The sequence below is a fragment of the Mixophyes fleayi genome, chromosome 4 (genome assembly GCF_038048845.1).
Source record: "Mixophyes fleayi isolate aMixFle1 chromosome 4, aMixFle1.hap1, whole genome shotgun sequence".
NCBI classification, from domain to species: domain Eukaryota; kingdom Metazoa; phylum Chordata; class Amphibia; order Anura; family Limnodynastidae; genus Mixophyes; species Mixophyes fleayi.
This window is the reverse complement of record NC_134405.1, coordinates 325,443,425-325,463,743: the sequence shown is the minus strand read 5'-3', so window position 1 is coordinate 325,463,743 and position 20,319 is coordinate 325,443,425. Positions and strand designations below refer to the sequence as shown.

At 42.8% G+C, this 20,319-nt stretch overlaps 1 protein-coding gene across 3 annotated transcripts in view; it reads left to right on the top strand.

The window, feature by feature from the left end:
- The first annotated feature begins 1,580 nt into the window (after window positions 1-1,580).
- Window positions 1,581-20,319, top strand: part of PRR5 (proline rich 5) — a 111,212-nt gene continuing 92,473 nt past the window's right edge. For 2 of the 3 annotated variants that reach the window (XM_075210259.1, XM_075210260.1), the window contains exon 1: window positions 1,581-1,926. The gene's annotated coding sequence lies outside the window, so the exon portion shown is untranslated. Of the gene's footprint in view, window positions 1,927-6,560; window positions 6,646-20,319 lie in introns of those variants that run through there. The other variant, XM_075210261.1, reaches the window with a different exon arrangement.

The following is a 20,319-nucleotide window of genomic DNA, read 5'->3' as shown; positions in this document are numbered from 1 at the left end:
TGTGAAACAATTTTATCTCTCTGCCATCATTATGAGTTCCTGCAGTAATGTACGGTAGCTGAGGTCTGTCATTTAAAACCAGACATATGTGAATTATACCTGGTTGTACTGCAATTAGTTCAGATAATAGTTGCACTACCACCTAGTAAACACGTTTATCAAGTTTCACCTCACCCTAGCAAGGAGTTGCCCCCGGGGCTTTTGCTAGGGGCAACTTAGAATAATCGTTTACCTACTGTGGTACTGCAGATTTAAATTATTACCCTTCATTTACACAGTATATACCACCAACAAATTGTGCAGCAAAATATAATCATAGAATGTATACAGGCACACAACCCCTGCCCAGGATCGGGGCCATATTAACAACAACATTCTGGGTCCCCGGGCAAAGCAGTGCACCGGAGCTCCTAAGTATATATATATATATATATATATATATATATATATATATATATTCAACTTTTTGTTTAAAATGTACTCGATCAGTGACCCTTGAAGTACAGAAACTAAGAAATCAAATCCCCCCCTTCACTTAACTTTCAGTCGCCTTGTTCTCCAATTGCACCCCCTTCTTCTCTTCTTTATTCTTATTCTGTGTTTACTGCCACTTTGAATGCTCCCTGTTGCTTCTCCGTTGCTTCTCACATCGTGGCTCCTCTGTGCTGCGCTCCTCAATAAAAATGTCGGGTGTGATAACGTCAATCCCGACATTCAGTGCAAGTGCAGCACAGAAGAGGGGAACAGGGGGGAGCCGGATCGCCACCTGACCTGACCGCGTGACCGCAAAAGGTAAGTTTTGGGGTTTTGTTTGCAGGAATTTGTTTTTTTGCAGGATTATTTATTTTAATTAAGAGCCCTGCCTGTGGGGCCCCCGGGCACCTGCCCATCATGCCCAGTGGAAAAGACGGCCATGCCCAGGATAGCTTAAAAGCAGGGGACGGCTGCCAAATTTTAGCCCGGGGGGCAAGCTCAGCTGCCTATTAGGTACATTTTAAAGGAAAGAAATGCAGGTGGCCCAGACCAAAGTAGCCCACTATGGGACTGGCCACGGGGAAGGTGGGGGGGTGTCCCCCTGCCCATGCTTAAAATCTATTTGAAGGTAACACAAACCTGGTCCAATTTACTCAGAACTATCCACAGCTCATCAATATATCTTTGAATTGTGGGAAAAAACTGGGGCACCTGGAGGATCAGGGTCCAAGACAGTTGGCACTGTGTGCCCCAGTCCTGCAAAAATAACCGTGCCATCATGTCTGGGGTTAATTCCATAAATCGCTACAGATGTGTCAATATCACCTGTTCTGCCAACTTTTGCTTTATAGCCAGATATAAATGCAAAAAATATATTTGTTAAGGTTCTGTTTCACCTTTAAGACTTGTTGACAATAATACATACACTGATGTTTGCAAAACATACATGTGCCTCCTGCAGCTCATTATTACTGCATTACTGTATCCTGCATTTACTGTGCCCTGAGCACAGTGTTCAGGAGCCACCACTGCGAGGCAGACCCGAGACACAGAACACACCATTCCCAGCTCGCTGTATTATTATTATTATGTGTTGTTTATTTAACAAGTGGCTGAGATGCTGCTGCTGCCCCAGTACAGCCAGCTGCGCGCACACAGCTGAGCAGATCTTCCTCCCAGGCAGTGGTACATATCACAGGGAGGGAGGAGAGAGCCAGTGACCGGGGAGGGGAAGGGAGTAACCCAACGGCAATCCGAGGATGGCAGCAAGAAGCAAAGAGCAGGGCTCATAGACAGCTCCCCAGCAGGGCCAGGCGTGTGTGATGGTCCTGTGTCTGCAGGAGCTGACACACGTGGGGCTCTGTGAGTTTGTCCAACAGCCACTGACAGATCCCAGGGATCTCCTGCAGCCTGGACCGGGATCCACTGCAAGTCTGTGACTGCAAGAATCAGGTGAGTCTCCCTTGTGACCTACTGGGGATCCCCCCTGAAATAGCTTCACAGTGATGATAGATCACTTGTCATTCCCCAAATGTGTCAGAGATTGCTGCAATCGCATCCTTCTATCCCTCCAGCGCTCAAGGGGTTATTTGGCTTCTTTGCAATGCACCCCACAGGCTGTGTGTGTGTGTGTATATATATATATATACATATATATATATATATATATATATATATATATATATATATATATATGATTAAATATATGCACACACACAGGGTTTTCCTGTGCCCCCTGCTTGCACACAGGGACTTGATATTTACAGACAATTTCACTACACGGGTTCAGACATTTATGAAGAGAGGTGATCTTACAGGGGGCAAAAAAGCACATTAATAAATATGGCATTCGTAGTTCCTTACAGAGGTGTGTTTTACACCTACATGGCCAATTCTAAATATTGCTTAATGCAGGCTATTGCTGTCTACATAAATAAGAGAGACTGACATGTGCACGCTGTCTGGTCTGGTTTGGTGGTGACAATATTGTCTGTTATTGGAATAGGATTCTCATATAAATGTTATAGATATCAGTGTATGATAGATTGCTATAGAAATCCCACCGTTTAATGTCCTGTTGAGTAAAAATCAATTTTGCCACATGTAAGTCCATTTGTTCTTATTTACAAATATATTACTGTCTGTTAAGCAAATCCCTGTTGTTGTTTTTTTAGTAGGCAGCCTAAGTATTGATTTACTGTATAACTATACAGCTCCTGAAATGATCACATTTGGGGATCTGTTCTACCTATTTGTCTTGCAATTTCCACTTAGCCAAAACTGCTGCAGAACTGTTTAGAAAAAGTCATTATTTATTGCCCTGATACCAATGTTATAGTTTTCACTCCTTTGGAACTCTATATTACGGATTACACATGGACATAAATCAAAGCAGTTCTGCAGCAGCTGGTTATTGGTTTGGTCTGGTATCTTTGATGGACAGGTGAGGCCGTCCTGAAAAGTTTCTGACATCTTACCTCCCCAGGGCACTGTTTAAGTTGTATGCTCTGGAAAAAAAAGAAATTACAATTTATTCTAACTAGAACGGAACCTGGCAGCTCTGTATGTAGAATCTGCTGTCTAGTGCAACCCTACGCAATAGACTTTTCTCCTAACTACCGTGTAGTTGACTCAGCAGGATCTGTGGTGTAAAATGAGAAGGTTTCTGTGTTGTGGTGAGCATGTGGCCGTTTGGGGTACAATTTGTCACCATCCTGTCATTATGTTAGGAAATACTCAGCTAGTGTCTGTGCAGATATTAGAGGATTTATGACATCCCATGGTATATTTGTAGTCTTCTAACCATTGTTGGGAGCTTCCTGCTGGTCTTCTGGGAAATATCCTATTGATTAAAGGAGACTCCAGCTAAAATGCACAGTAAGTGTTTGCCTTAGAATTGAATGTATTTCACCATAGTCTGGGATGTAGTTTACATGGGAGAAGATTGAACATTAAGAGGTATATTTACTAAACTGCAGGTTTAAAAAAGTGGAGATGTTGCCTATAGCAACCAATCAGATTATTGCTATCATTTTGAAGAATGTACTAAATAAATGATAACTAGAACCTGATTGGTTGCTATAGGCAACATCTGCACTTTTTCAAACCTGCAGTTTAGTAAATATACCCCTAAATGTAAATTGGGATGTAGAGTGGCCCCTTTTTGATAACATATAAGGTTCGGTCAGACGCGTCTGCAGAATTTTGTGAGATCTGCATTTTAAAGTGAAAGTGTCATGTACACTCAGGGGAGGTTGCTATGAGCTGGAAAGTGAGTGGAGACTTAAGGAAAAACTCTGCCGCCATGTGTCTTTGCGGACTGTTCAGACACCGTGTGCCGAAATTCACTAGCAACTAGTGACATCACTGAAACATGAGGTACAAAGCTGCCATTTTGTGGGTTAAACCAGTTTTCAGCCAATCAATTCAATATTGACTTTACTATCACTGAAGCATGAGGTACAGAGTGCCTCGTGCCTCAATGGTAACACTAGTTTTTAGTGAATTTATAGCCTGTAGGTTGGGTCAGCAAACAAAATACCTGAATGTTTTACAGTGTTAGACCGCCAGCTACTGTGCCCTAAACATCTATTACAGCTATACATTACTAATAAATACTGCTATTTATTAAATAAGCGTCAAAACCATCCACTTCAAATAGAATGTAAGTTCTTTGGGACAGGGAATTCCTGCTTATATGAATACAGTCAGTAGTGTGTTTTTGCTTTCTTTATATTCTACACCTGTTAATTAGGAAAACCATTGCAAAGTAGAAAGGATGTAAGTAAATGATAAAAATCATAATATAGTAAAATCCATAGTCTGTGGCAGTGGTTCCCAAACTATTTTAGCACACAGAACCCTAAAAAATCTACATAAGTTATTGAGTAAGCCCTATCATCATCATCAACATTTATTTATATATATATAGCGCCAGCAGATTCCGTATCTGCCAGATCCCATCTCCCTTCAAAGCTGATCTACAGCTTTCTGTTTTGATAGGGAAAAAAATGTTGCCACTCAAACTTTTACGCCATTACGGATTTTCGTCCCTTGGAAACTGTTAGGACTCTGTCCTTCATTCTGTATTAGGCCTGCAGTACCTCTGTGCTACCATAGGTGCTGCTGTTGCACCTGGAAAGTTCTCTTTACCTGCTAGGGGTTAAGCCCTCATCATCTGAGCTGTGCTCACCTGTGTCTGGCCTTTAAGAGTCTGCCTTTCCCAGCAATCTGTGCCAGATCGTTTGTTGTGCTGGTTCCTCAGTGTACTTCTGTGTTCTGATCCTGACTGACTCCTTGGTAATTAACTCCTGCTTGTTTGTACGTTCTGCACCTCCTCTTGTGACCCAGATCTCGGCTTTGTTTTGACCTTCCCCCTGCCTATTCTGTGGTACTTTTGTGGATTTCCAGCTCCTGACCCCTGGCTTGTCCGACCCTCCTTTTGCCTGATTCTCCAGCTTACACCGGTCTTACCCGCTCCAATGGCTAAACCAGTTAATCTGTTGTGCTTGGGAGCCTGCGTCTCCAGCCTCAGAACCAAACCTGGTAATCCTGCTACCCTGTGCTGCAGTTCACCATTTGTGTCCAGGAATCTGCATTTACCATTATACCTACTGCCTCTGCAAACTAAGTTTGCCATTAACCATTCACTGCATCTGTTGCTTTCTGTGTCATCCATGTATACCTGCTATTTTTGCGATTGGACCCTGCTGCTTTTATCAACGGAGTTGCTTTTTACAAATTAACTGCACATATTGATTTCCCATGTATCTCTGATATAATAAAGACATTTTGTTTCACTAACTCGACTCCCCATGGTTCTGTTACTGGGAACCCTAACACAGAACCCTTGACGGAACCTTGGTATTCCGAGGAACACTTCAGCAGATGTAACATTTCACTGTTTTTTGCTCTAAAATAAAAGCTGATTATTTTACAAAATTTTGGTGACCCCATGCTAGTGAGTGCCTCACCTGACCCATTTTATGTTGGTGTAAAATGTACTAAAATGTTGACACTTTTCTCGAGCTTTCCCATTAATCTTCAACAGATTGGAACTGATAGGTCAATGGTTTACACTTAACAGACAATTATTTTTACATCACTGAAAGTAAACATCACATTGTGCATTTATCACAGTACATTTGCTAAAAGGGCTACTCAATACAAACTACAACAATGAAATATCAGAGGGCGGCTTGTAATATTCATAAATGAATGTATAAACCTGTGCAGATTCTGTAGAGACATATATATCTACAGCAGTCAACAAGTGGGCCAGTATACAGTGTTATGCCATATCGCCACTTCTACTACTGCCTTCATTGCAAAACTATTCACCTTTCACAAATTTCATTCACTTGTATTTTTCATACCACCGCTTCTAATTTACCACTTCAACCACTGTATATATATTGCAGAACATTGCTCAGAGCGTCACACTGCCTCTGCCAGCTCGCCTTCTTCCCATAATGTATGCTGGTGCCATCTTCTCCCCAGGTAAACGCACACGCACCCAGGCCTTCGCACAATGTAAAAGAAAATATGATTCATCAGACCAGGCCACCTTCTTCCATTGTTCCATGGTCCAGTTCTGGCGCTCACGTGCCCATTGTAGGTGCTTTCAGTGGTGGACAGTTTGGCCCTTGTCAAAAGTTACTCAGATCCTAACGCTTGTCCATTTTTCCTGCTTCCACTGCATCAACTTCAAGAACTGACTGTTCACTTGGCCCCAAGAAGTTGCTGTGCCAGGGCCCGAAATTCCTCTTGGCAGCCCTGTGTGCAACAGAATACGTAACCACTTTTATTCCGATACAACTTGAAGTCTCTTTACTAAAATACTCTGGATTGTCTTTCACTGGTTGAAGTTGATATTGTTAGTTATCTTGTAACATTCCCAGATGTAGAAATGTAAGCTCCCGTATCACAACGGAAGGCAAGTTATTAGACAATGTAAAAACAGTGTATGTCATGGTTCTCTGCTCTGTCGTTTTAGGCGGTGAGTTCCCCTGTTGAATTTTTAGCAACCCTAAGCTGGCTACAGTACAATGTGGACATTAATCAAACAGGCCAAATTGCAAAGAAACAGATGGTCAGACCCTGGATTGAGTGACTGGACCACGATGTGTTTACTGTCACTTATTGGTCACACCCGGCCTATATACACCCAGTGTAAGAGCAGAAATATTGTCCTTATCCTATTCTCAAACATCTATTTTGGTGCCTTATGGAAATACATGTATTTTTATGACAGTTTTTGCAGCTGTTTCATATAAACCAACCTGTGTGCATTTTAGACTTCATACACACAGAATCAAAAGGATCCTCAAGATTACTCTAGAATTAAAAGCATTCATGCACCACCTAACATTTCAGACCATGCTATAATACTTGCATGAATATTGCATCCTGTGTAGTTACACATCATGCATCAATACCTGCAGTGATAGATATCGTAACGTATGTACTCCCATAACATGCATCAATACCTGCAGTGATAGATATCGTAACGTATGTACTCCCATAACATGCATCAATACCTGCAGTGATAGATATCGTAACGTATGTACTCCCATAACATGCATCAATACCTGCAGTGATAGATATCGTAACGTATGTACTCCCATCCCATGCATCAATACCTGCAGTGATAGATATCGTAACGTATGTACTCCCATAACATGCATCAATACCTGCAGTGATAGATATCGTAACGTATGTACTCCCATAATATGCATCAATACCTGCAGTGATAGATATCGTAACGTATGTACTCCCATAACATGCATCAATACCTGCAGTGATAGATATCGCAGTGTGTGTGCTCCCATAACATGCATCAATGCCTGCAGTGATAGATATCGTAACGTGTGTACTCCCATAATATGCATCAATACCTGCAGTGATAGATATCACATCGTGTGTGCTCCCATAACATGCATCAATACCTAAAGTAATAGATATCGTAATGTATGTACTCCCATAACATGCATCAATACCTGCAGTGATAGATATCGCAACGTGTGTGCTCCCATAACATGCATCAATATCTGCAGTGATAGATACTGCAGCGTGTGTGCTCCCATAACATGCATCAATACCTGCAGTGATAGATATCGCAGTGTGTGTGCTCCCATAACGCATCAATACTTGCAGTGATAGATATCACATCGTGTGTGCTCCCATAACATGCATCAATACCTGCAGTGATAGATATCGTAACGTATGTACTCCCATAACATGCATCAACACCTGCAGTGATAGATATCGTAACGTGTGTGCTCCCATAACATGCATCAATATCTGCAGTGATAGATATCGCAGTGTGTGTGCTCCCATAACATGCATCAATACCTGCAGTGATAGATATCGCAGCGTGTGTGCTCCCATAACATGCATCAATACTTGCAGTGATAGATATTACAACGTGTGTGCTCCCATAACATGCATCAATATCTGCAGTGATAGATACTGCAGCGTGTGTGCTCCCATAACATGCATCAATATCTGCAGTGATAGATACTGCAGCGTGTGTGCTCCCATAACATGCATCAATACCTGCAGTGATAGATATCGCAGCGTGTGTGCTCCCATAACATGCATCAATACCTGCAGTAATAGATATCGCAGTGTGTGCGCTCCCATAACATGCATCAATACCTGCAGTGATAGATATCGCTGCGTGTGTGCTCCCATAACATGCATCAATACCTGCAGTGATAGATATCACAGCGTGTGTGCTCCCATAACATGCATCAATACCTGCAGTGATAGATATCATAGCGTGTGTGCTCCCATAACATGCATCAATACCTGCAGTGATAGATATCACAACGTGTGTGCTCTCATAACATGCATCAATACCTGCAGTGATAGATATCGCAGCGTGTGTGCTCCCATAACATGCATCAATACCTGCAGTGATAGATATTACAGCGTGTGTGCTCCCATAACATGCATCACTACCTGCAGTGATAGATATCGCAGCGTGTGTGCTCCCATAATATGCATCAATACCTGCAGTGACAGATATTACAACGTGTGTGCTCCCATAACATGCATCAATACCTGCAGTGATAGATATTACAACGTGTGTGCTCCCATAACATGCATCAATACCTGCAGTGATAGATATCGTAACGTATGTACTCCCATAACATGCATCAATACCTGCAGTGATAGATATCGCAACGTGTGTGCTCCCATAACATGCATCAATACCTCCAGTGATAAATATCGCAGCGTGTGTGCTCCCATAACATGCATCAATACCTCCAGTGATAGATATCGCAGCGTGTGTGCTCCCATAACATGCATCAATACCTGCAGTGATAGATATCACAGCGTGTGTACTCCCATAACATGCATCAATACCTGCAGTGATATATATTGCAACATGTATGCTCCCATAACATGCATCAATACCTCCAGTGATAGATATCGCAGCGTGTGTGCTCCCATAACATGCATCAATACCTGCAGTGATAGATATCACAGTGTGTGTGCTCCCATAACATGCATCAATACCTGCAGTGATAGATATGACAACGTGTGTGCTCCCATAACATGCATCAATACCTGCAGTGATAGATATCGCAGCGTGTGTGCTCCCATAACATGCATCAATACCTGCAGTGATAGATATTACAACGTGTGTGTTCCCATAACATGCATCAATACCTGCAGTGATAGATATCACAGCGTGTGTGCTCCCATAACATGCATCAATACCTGCAGTGATAGATATCGCAACGTGTGTGCTCCCATAACATGCATCAATATCTGCAGTGATAGATACTGCAGCGTGGGTGCTCCCATAACATGCATCAATACCTGCAGTGATAGATACCACAGCGTGTGTGCTCCCATAACATGCATCAATACCTGCAGTGATAGATATCGCAGCGTGTGTGCTCCCATAACATGCATCAATACCTGCAGTGATATATATTACAACGTGTGTGTTCCCATAACATGCATCAATACCTGCAGTGATAGATATCACAGCGTGTGTGCTCCCATAACATGCATCAATACCTGCAGTGATAGATATCGCAACGTGTGTGCTCCCATAACATGCATCAATATCTGCAGTGATAGATACTGCAGCGTGTGTTCTCCCATAACATGCATCAATACCTGCAGTGATAGATATCACAGTGTGCGTGCTCCCATAACATGCATCAATACCTGCAGTAATAGATATCTCAGCGTGTGTGCTCCCATAACATGCATCAATACCTGCAGTGATAGATATCGCAGTGTGTGCGCTCCCATAACATGCATCAATACCTGCAGTGATAGATATCGCAGCGTGTGTGCTCCCATAACATGCATCAATACCTGCAGTGATAGATATCACAGCGTGTGTGCTCCCATAACATGCATCAATACCTAAAGTGATGATATCATAGCGTGTGTGCTCCCATAACATGCATCAATACCTGCAGTGATAGATATCACAACGTGTGTGCTCTCATAACATGCATCAATACCTGCAGTGATAGATATCGCAGCGTGTGTGCTCCCATAACATGCATCAATACCTGCAGTGATAGATATCACAACGTGTGTGCTCCCATAACATGCATCAATACCTGCAGTGATAGATATCGCAGCGTGTGTGCTCCCATAACATGCATCAATACCTGCAGTGGTAGATATCGCAACATGTGTGCTCTCATAACATGCATCAATACCTGCAGTGATAGATATCGCAGCGTGTGTGCTCCCATAACATGCATCAATACCTACAGTGATAGATATCGCAGCGTGTGTGCTCCCATAGCATGCATTAATACCTGCAATGATAGATATCGCAACATGTGTGCTCCCATAACATGCATCAATACCTGCAGTGATAGATATCGCAATGTGTGTGCTCCCATAACATGCATCAACACCTGCAGTGATAGATATTGCAATGTGTGTGCTCCCATAACATGCATCAATACCTGCAGTAATACATATCACAGCGTGTGTGCTCCCATAACATGCATCAATACCTGCAGTGATAGATATCACAGTGTGTGTGCTCCCATAACATGCATCAATACCTACAGTGATAGATACCGCAGCGTGTGCTCCCATAACATGCATCAATACCTGCAGTGATAGATATCACAGCGTGTGTGCTCCCATAACATGCATCAATACCTGCAGTGATAGATATCACAGTGTGTGTGCTCCCATAACATGCATCAATACCTGCAGTGATAGATATCACAGTGTGTGTGCTCCCATAACATGCATCAATACCTGCATTGATAGATATCACAGCGTGTGTGCTCCCATAACATGCATCAATATCTGCAGTGATAGCTATCACAGCGTGTGTGCTCCCATAACATGCATCAATACTTGCATTGATAGATATCACAGCGTGTGTGCTCCCATAACATGCATCATTACCTGCAGTGATAGATATTGCAACATGTGTGCTCCCATAACATGCATCAATATCTGCAGTGATAAATATCGCAACGTGTGTGCTCCCATAACATGCATCAATACCTGCAGTGATAGATATCATAGCGTGTGTGCTCCCATAACATGCATCAATACCTGCAGTGATAGATATCGCAGCGTGTGTGCTCCCATAACATGCATCAATACCTGCAGTGATAGATATCACAGCGTGTGTGCTCCCATAACATGCATCAATACCTGCAGTGATAGATATCGCAGCGTGTGTGCTCCCATAACATGCATCAATACCTGCAGTGATAGATATCACAGCGTGTGTGCTCCCATAACATGCATCAATACCTGCAGTGATAGATATCGCAGCGTGTGTGCTCCCATAATATGCATCAATACCTGCAGTGACAGATATTACAACGTGTGTGCTCCCATAACATGCATCAATACCTGCAGTGATAGATATTACAACGTGTGTGCTCCCATAACATGCATCAATACCTGCAGTGATAGATATTACAACGTGTGTGCTCCCATAACATGCATCAATATCTGCAGTGATAGATATCATAGCGTGTGTGCTCCCATAACATGCATCAATACCTGCAGTGATAGATATCGTAACGTATGTACTCCCATAACATGCATCAATACCTGCAGTGATAGATATCGCAACGTGTGTGCTCCCATAACATGCATCAATACCTCCAGTGATAAATATCGCAGCGTGTGTGCTCCCATAACATGCATCAATACCTCCAGTGATAGATATCGCAGCATGTGTGCTCCCATAACATGCATCAATACCTGCAGTGATAGATATCACAGCGTGTGTACTCCCATAACATGCATCAATACCTGCAGTGATATATATTGCAACATGTATGCTCCCATAACATGCATCAATACCTCCAGTGATAGATATCGCAGCGTGTGTGCTCCCATAACATGCATCAATACCTGCAGTGATAGATATCACAGTGTGTGTGCTCCCATAACATGCATCAATACCTGCAGTGATAGATATGACAACGTGTGTGCTCCCATAACATGCATCAATACCTGCAGTGATAGATATCGCAGCGTGTGTGCTCCCATAACATGCATCAATACCTGCAGTGATAGATATTACAACGTGTGTGTTCCCATAACATGCATCAATACCTGCAGTGATAGATATCACAGCGTGTGTGCTCCCATAACATGCATCAATACCTGCAGTGATAGATATCGCAACGTGTGTGCTCCCATAACATGCATCAATATCTGCAGTGATAGATACTGCAGCGTGTGTGCTCCCATAACATGCATCAATACCTGCAGTGATAGATACCACAGCGTGTGTGCTCCCATAACATGCATCAATACCTGCAGTGATAGATATCGCAGCGTGTGTGCTCCCATAACATGCATCAATACCTGCAGTGATAGATATTACAACGTGTGTGTTCCCATAACATGCATCAATACCTGCAGTGATAGATATCACAGCGTGTGTGCTCCCATAACATGCATCAATACCTGCAGTGATAGATATCGCAACGTGTGTGCTCCCATAACATGCATCAATATCTGCAAGATAGATACTGCAGCGTGTGTTCTCCCATAACATGCATCAATACCTGCAGTGATAGATATCACAGTGTGCGTGCTCCCATAACATGCATCAATACCTGCAGTAATAGATATCGCAGTGTGTGCGCTCCCATAACATGCATCAATACCTGCAGTGATAGATATCGCAGTGTGTGCGCTCCCATAACATGCATTAATACCTGCAGTGATAGATATCGCAGCGTGTGTGCTCCCATAACATGCATCAATACCTGCAGTGATAGATATCACAGCGTGTGTGCTCCCATAACATGCATCAATACCTGCAGTGATAGATATCACAGCGTGTGTGCTCCCATAACATGCATCAATACCTGCAGTGATAGATATCGCAGCGTGTGTGCTCCCATAACATGCATCAATACCTGCAGTGATAGATATCGCAACATGTGTGCTCTCATAACATACATCAATACCTGCAGTGATAGATATCGCAGCGTGTGTGCTCCCATAACATGCATCAATACCTACAGTGATAGATATCGCAGCGTGTGTGCTCCCATAGCATGCATTAATACCTGCAATGATAGATATCGCAACATGTGTGCTCCCATAACATGCATCAATACCTGCAGTGATAGATATCGCAATGTGTGTGCTCCCATAACATGCATCAACACCTGCAGTGATAGATATTGCAATGTGTGTGCTCCCATAACATGCATCAATACCTGCAGTAATAGATATCACAGCGTGTGTGCTCCCATAACATGCATCAATACCTGCAGTGATAGATATCACAGTGTGTGTGCTCCCATAACATGCATCAATACCTACAGTGATAGATACCGCAGCGTGTGCTCCCATAACATGCATCAATACCTGCAGTGATAGATATCACAGCGTGTGTGCTCCCATAACATGCATCAATACCTGCAGTGATAGATATCACAGTGTGTGTGCTCCCATAACATGCATCAATACCTGCAGTGATAGATATCACAGTGTGTGTGCTCCCATAACATGCATCAATACCTGCATTGATAGATATCACAGCGTGTGTGCTCCCATAACATGCATCAATATCTGCAGTGATAGATATCACAGCGTGTGTGATCCCATAACATGCATCAATACTTGCATTGATAGATATCACAGCGTGTGTGCTCCCATAACATGCATCATTACCTGCAGTGATAGATATTGCAACATGTGTGCTCCCATAACATGCATCAATACCTGCAGTGATAGATATTGCAGTGTGTGCGCTCCCATAACATGCATCAATATCTGCAGTGATAGATACCGCAGCGTGTGCGCTCCCATAACATGCATCAATACCTGCAGTGATAGATATTGCAGTGTGTGCGCTCCCATAACATGCATCAATATCTGCAGTGATAGATATCACAGCGTGTGTGCTCCCATAACATGCATCAATACCTGCAGTGATAGATACCGCAACGTGTGTGCTCCCATAACATGCATCAATACCTGCAGTGATAGATATCGCAGTGTGTGCGCTCCCATAACATGCATCAATACCTGTAGTGATAGATATCGCAGCGTGTGTGCTCCCATAACATGCATCAATACCTGCAGTGATAGATATCACAGCGTGTGTGCTCCCATAACATGCATCAATACCTGCAGTGATAGCTATCACAGCGTGTGTGCTCCCATAACATGCATCAATACCTGCAGTGATAGATATCGCAGCGTGTGTGCTCCCATAACATGCATCAATACCTGCAGTGATAGATATCGCAACATGTGTGCTCTCATAACATGCATCAATACCTGCAGTGATAGATATCGCAGCGTGTGTGCTCCCATAACATGCATCAATACCTACAGTGATAGATATCGCAGCTTGTGTGCTCCCATAGCATGCATTAATACCTGCAATGATAGATATCGCAATATGTGTGCTCCCATAACATGCATCAATACCTGCAGTGATAGATATCGCAATGTGTGTGCTCCCATAACATGCATCAACACCTGCAGTGATAGATATTGCAATGTGTGTGCTCCCATAACATGCATCAATACCTGCAGTAATAGATATCACAGCATGTGTGCTCCCATAACATGCATCAATACCTGCAGTGATAGATATCACAGTGTGTGTGCTCCCATAACATGCATCAATACCTACAGTGATAGATACCGCAGCGTGTGCTCCCATAACATGCATCAATACCTGCAGTGATAGATATCACAGCGTGTGTGCTCCCATAACATGCATCAATACCTGCAGTGATAGATATCACAGTGTGTGTGCTCCCATAACATGCATCAATACCTGCAGTGATAGATATCACAGTGTGTGTGCTCCCATAACATGCATCAATACCTGCATTGATAGATATCACAGCGTGTGTGCTCCCATAACATGCATCAATATCTGCAGTGATAGATATCACAGCGTGTGTGCTCCCATAACATGCATCAATACTTGCATTGATAGATATCACAGCGTGTGTGCTCCCATAACATGCATCATTACCTGCAGTGATAGATATTGCAACATGTGTGCTCCCATAACATGCATCAATACCTGCAGTGATAGATATTGCAGTGTGTGCGCTCCCATAACATGCATCAATATCTGCAGTGATAGATACCGCAGCGTGTGCGCTCCCATAACATGCATCAATACCTGCAGTGATAGATATTGCAGTGTGTGCGCTCCCATAACATGCATCAATATCTGCAGTGATAGATATCACAGCGTGTGTGCTCCCATAACATGCATCAATACCTGCAGTGATAGATACCGCAACGTGTGTGTTCCCATAACATGCATCAATACCTGCAGTGATAGATATTGCAGCGTGTGTGCTCCCATAACATGCATCAATACCTGCAGTGATAGATATTGCAACGTGTGTGCTCCCATAACATGCATCAATACCTGCAGTGATAGATATCACAGCGTGTGTGCTCCCATAACATGCATCAATACCTGCAGTGATAGATATCGCAACGTGTGTGCTCCCATAACATGCATCAATACCTGCAGTCATAGATATCGCAACGTGTGTGCTCCCATAACATTCATCAATACCTGCAGTGATAGATACAGCAGCGTGTGCTCCCATAACATGCATCAATACCTGCAGTGATAGATATCGCAACGTGTGTGCTCCCATAACATGCATCAATACCTGCAGTGATAGATACCGCAGCGTGTGTGCTCCCATAACATGCATCAATACCTGCAGTAATAGATATCACAGCGTGTGTGCTCCCATAGCATGCATCAACACCTGCAGTGATAGATATTGCAACGTGTGTGCTCCCATAACATGCATCAATACCTGCAGTGATAGATATCGCAACGTGTGTGCTCCCATAACATGCATCAATACCTGCAGTGATAGATATCATAGCGTGTGTGCTCCCATAACATGCATCAATACCTGCAGTGATAGATATTGCAGCGTGTGTGCTCCCATAACATGCATCAATACCTGCAGTGATAGATATCACAGCGTGTGTGCTCCCATGACATGCATCAATACCTGCAGTGATAGATATCGCAACGTGTGTGCTCCCATAACATGCATTAATACCTGCAGTGATAGATATTGCAGCGTGTGTGCTCCCATAACATGCATCAATACCTGCAGTGATAGATATCACAGCGTGTGTGCTCCCATAACATGCATCAATACCTGCAGTGATAGATATTGCAGCGTGTGTGCTCCCATAACATGCATCAATACCTGCAGTGATAGATATCACAGCGTGTGTGCTCCCATGACATGCATCAATACCTGCAGTGATAGATATCGCAACGTGTGTGCTCCCATAACATGCATTAATACCTGCAGTGATAGATATTGCAGCGTGTGTGCTCCCATAACATGCATCAATACCTGCAGTGATAGATATCACAGCGTGTGTGCTCCCATAACATGCATCAATACCTGCAGTGATAGATATTGCAGTGTGTGTGCTCCCATAACATGCATCAATACCTGCAGTGATAGATATCACAGCGTGTGTGCTCCCATAACATGCATCAATATCTGCAGTGATAGATACCGCAGCGTGTGCTCCCATAACATGCATCAATACCTGCAGTGATAGATATTGCAGTGTGTGCGCTTCCATAACATGCATCAATACCTGCAGTGATAGATATCACAGCGTGTGTGCTCCCATAACATGCATCAATACCTGCAGTGATAGATACCGCAACGTGTGTGCTCCCATAACATGCATCAATACCTGCAGTGATAGATATTGCAGCGTGTGTGCTCCCATAACATGCATCAATACCTGCAGTGATAGATATTGCAACGTGTGTGCTCCCATAACATGCATCAATACCTGCAGTGATAGATATCACAGCGTGTGTGCTCCCATAACATGCATCAATACCTGCAGTGATAGATATCGCAACGTGTGTGCTCCCATAACATGCATCAATACCTGCAGTGATAGATATCACAGCGTGTGTGCTCCCATAACATGCATCAATACCTGCAGTGATAGATATCACAGCGTGTGTGCTCCCATAACATGCATCAATACCTGCAGTCATAGATATCGCAACGTGTGTGCTCCCATAACATTCATCAATACCTGCAGTGATAGATACAGCAGCGTGTGCTCCCATAACATGCATCAATACCTGCAGTGATAGATATCGCAACGTGTGTGCTCCCATAACATGCATCTATACCTGCAGTGATAGATACCGCAGCGTGTGTGCTCCCATAACATGCATCAATACCTGCAGTAATAGATATCACAGCGTGTGTGCTCCCATAACATGCATCAATACCTGCAGTGATAGATATCACAGCGTGTGTGCTCCCATAACATGCATCAATACCTGCAGTGATAGATATTGCAACTTGTGTGCTCCCATAACATGCATCAATACCTGCAGTGATAGATATTGCAGCGTGTGTGCTCCCATAACATGCATCAATACCTGCAGTGATAGATATCACAGCGTGTGTGCTCCCATAACATGCATCAATACCTGCAGTGATAGATATTGCAGCATGTGTGCTCCCATAACATGCATCAATACCTGCAGTGATAGATATCACAGCGTGTGTGCTCCCATAACATGCATCAATACCTGCAGTGATAGATATCGCAACGTGTGTGCTCCCATAACATGCATCAATACCTGCAGTGATAGATATCGCAGCGTGTGTGCTCCCATAACATGCATCAATACCTGCAGTGATAGATATTGCAGCGTGTGTGCTCCCATAACATGCATCAATACCTGCAGTGATAGATATCGCAACGTGTGTGCTCCCATAACATGCATCAATACCTGCAGTGATAGATATTGCAGCGTGTGTGCTCCCATAACATGCATCAATACCTGCAGTGATAGATATCACAGCGTGTATGCTCCCATAACATGCATCAATACCTGCAGTGATAGATATTGCAGCCTGTTTGCTCCCATAACATGCATCAATACCTGCAGTGATAGATATTGCAGCCTGTTTGCTCCCATAACATGCATCAATACCTGCAGTGATAGATTTCGCAGCGTGTGTGCTCCCATAACATTTTCCATACCCAATAATAATACAATCAAATCTGATCAGACCATCATTGGTTGGTAACTGTGGTTGAAATATGAAAGCAGATGACCACCATCGACCTGTATGTAGAGTAACAGAATGAACTTAAACCATTAAACAGAAAGAATGATAGAACAATATCTTGTACTCGGTGCCCATTTAATAATACTCTGGTTAACAAGTGCATTCAGCCAAAACTTACTGAGACCTTTGATCTAGAATCCTGCTGAAACACATTAAAAGCGAGCCCCAGACCATACATGGTTAATGCATAAAGATAGGGATTACGTTTCTCTTACGGGGTAATTCCACTTTCTAAAAAATGTTTTTAAAATGAATTTCCCAATTTTGACACCAGAATTACATTTGAAAGTCCCAGTGCCGTCACTGTTGGTGTTGAACAAGTGAGAAAGGAAGGCTGAAGCAGCGGCATGAGGCGGCGAGAGATGGGTCCCACATTACCATCCTGCCCCAAGCTCCGCAAATTAGGTTCTTCTATGTGGCTGCCCATTTTTATTAGAGGATTCCCAGACACAAATAAATTTTTTACTAAAACTTCCTTTGTAGTGGAAATATTGTTTAAAACTGTCTGAATTTTCCCTGATTGTCGGGCGGCTAGATCTGTGACCAATAAGAATTGTGAAAAAAACAAAACATTTATTGCCAGTAAAACTATTTGCAAATCACTGTTATTGTTTTTTTTTTTTACTGTTCAATGGTGGATATACAGCACTTACAGGTATCATCTTTTTAGCCAGTGTTAATAAGGTATCAGTATCAACTGTGAATATTTGTAATGCTTTTTCTTAAGTCTTAGGTCAGACTTAGCTCACAGGGGGAAACGCAGGATTTGTAGAGGGGGGGTTTCCACACCACACCGGCAGTGGGCGTAACCAGCATGCATGTGGGTGTGGCTATAATTTTAGACAGTGCTTGGCTGCTCTCCAACTCTTCCTATCCCCATAATATACATGGGCAATGCTGCGTGCACTACTGTTAGGTGCACGCAGCTCTCCATTTTCAAGCAGAGCCGTGTGAAGCGGGAGCAAGGTCCAGCCACCTCAATTATACAGTGCCCCAGGCTTGGCGAGGGGGGTTTCCAGGCTTTAGTAAACCCCCCTCGGTTTGCCTATGGATCAGTACAGTGAGTAGGGGGGGGTGGAGGTTAGATATGTTAAATCAGCTTTATTATGTGCTTTATTGTTTCCAGAAGGCAACAGAAAATTAACAACCCCAATGTTTAAAAAAATATCTTTTCAATTGGGGGTTATGAAAAGGAACAAAATAGTATTGTTCTCTTTAATATATAGTAAGAAAAATTGTATGTCTTGGGTAAGAATGAAACAGATCAGACGGGGCACTGAAACGGAGCTGGTTTGTTATCTTCTGGTCAAAACTGACAACATTGATGAAGTGAAAGGGTGACATTCACGTTCACAGGCTGTTTTTGCCTGCTCAGACTTTTTTGTTGGAAAATAGTGTTAATATAGTCTGTTTCGATCAAAGGCGTCTGATTTGGTGCTGACTCAGTTCAGACTTACAAGTGGTTCTACAGGTGACCTCAAATCTGAGCACCAATAAATAGACCGTGATAATTTCATTGTAAGAAATCACGTGGGGAAAAATGACATTCTAGGCAAGTTAAAAAAGATTTACTCTGAATCATCATTAGAGGAAACTAAAGCTGGGTACACACTACAGAATTTTCCACCAACTTTTTATGCCGAGCGATTTTACATGCGATCGATGGTGGGATCGCTCGGCCCATGGACTGCATACACACTAGCCTTGTTTAGGACGATAAAGGGAAGAGCGGACGTCCCTTTAGCAACTTTTTACAGGCATGTTGTCGTGAGCAATGACTGTAATTTCCTACTCACTGTTGTGGTTCGGTCGGAAGTTTATACACACTACACGGAAACGAGATTGGAAAGAAAATATTAAACGGTACGACCAACCAAATGAGGCGACAATCGTCCATTTGGGCAGACTTTCGACCATCGTGTCACTACACACACTGACCCGACTTTTGAATGAGCGGTCGTATGTCGGCTGTTTGAGCCGATTATTGGACGAAAACCGTGTATTGTGTACCTAGCATTACATATTATTTAGTCCATTTGATATTTAATCAAGAGTAAAAAAGAAAAAGATTTTACTAAGAAAGAAAATGATAAATTAAATATAGAACTAACAATAAAAAATATTTTTTGAAACATTCGTGCATAGGATAAAAATTTATTATGACTGTTCTTTTTCTCAGGAATCAGTTTCTTTTACTGGCTACAAGGAAGAGATTTTT